Source organism: Saccoglossus kowalevskii, chromosome 22 (genome assembly GCF_978046115.1).
Source record: "Saccoglossus kowalevskii chromosome 22, keSacKowa6.1, whole genome shotgun sequence".
NCBI lineage: Eukaryota > Metazoa > Hemichordata > Enteropneusta > Harrimaniidae > Saccoglossus > Saccoglossus kowalevskii.
The window spans coordinates 19,631,342-19,632,710 of record NC_140662.1 but is presented as its reverse complement, the minus strand read 5'-3'; positions in this window follow the sequence as shown (position 1 = coordinate 19,632,710).

The following is a 1,369-nucleotide window of genomic DNA, read 5'->3' as shown; positions in this document are numbered from 1 at the left end:
GTTTTTTCGTGATGGCAAGCATACGGGTTATGATATGATATGATAACATCCCAAACATTAACACTGGGGTAGAGGTGTGAATACCAACGTTAGCGCAGTATCGCGACAGTGCAGTTTTTCCATTTAATTCTTTTACTCACTATTTTCCGCCGGGCAAGCCTAAAGGTATGACATGACAGGTTCTCAGAGATTTTTTGTCCAAATTCCTTTAGGAATTTAAAGTGCCTGTGAAATGGCTGCTATTTTCACACCTAAAATTATCAATTGATACATAAATATTATTATTTTTTATGTTTCTAAGCATGAATTATTTTTTTTAAATGAAAAAATGTGTTTTAAACTCAGTCTACGGCAATTTTATTTTTGTGTATTTTAAAACGAGGCTCCTCATTAGCTTCTCATTTGCATACAGAAATTCCCCTTGTGACGTCAGAAGGGGCAGTCGCATGGCAGCTTGCATTGCCGATACGTGTAAATAAGGCAAATTTCTTGTGAAGTTTTCTCGTCTTTGACTAAATTGTCACTTATGTACTTGTTCGTTGAGGAAGAATGGACCATAATGAACACATAGTATCAATTTTTGTTGCATGGGGCCTGAGTTAGATGCGAAATATGTCCGTTCTGGTGTAGCTGGTCACCGTGATCGTCACCGACACCGGCGCACGTTTGTAAACTGTTGCTGGACAAAATAGAATTTGACGTCGGAATTATCTCGTTATTTAGCAGGTTACTAGGCACGTCGCTACACTGTTTTATTTCATCGATCGTCGGACGAGGACAGTTGAATGAATTTAAGGTTAAGTGATGTCGCACCTTCGGATCGATTAGAAACGTGTGAATACATACAACTGCCCACAACACAACATCTAAAAACTCTCTCAAAAAAAAATAATAAACGCCGACCGAAAAACGTATATCGTTTAAAGGTATACTGAACGACCAGTGTTATTACGGCTCAGGGGTATGACTTCCTCTCACATTTAGTCATTTGGTGGCGCACTTTCGGCGAGAGTCGGAAATCCGGAAACAGTCGACCGTTTCACGATAGGTGGGCGTGGCTACAACACGAGAAATATCCCAAATTTACTTGGATACGAGTAATTATTTTCAGCCAAAAAATCAATAACTACCCTTTTCAGTGGAACACTGATCTAAAATGGGAAACGTGAGGGTGGGCATTGCACAGGCACTTTAAAGTGTTTTTTTATTTGTGATTTACATGACAACAATATGTCCCGCCAATGTGATCTGGCTTTCTTGAAGCCAGATTCTCCGAAACGTCTTTCTCTTTTCTTCACTATATCAGTGTTTTTAACGGTAGACACACATACTACATGGCGTATTTATTCATGTATAAAACACAAAATGA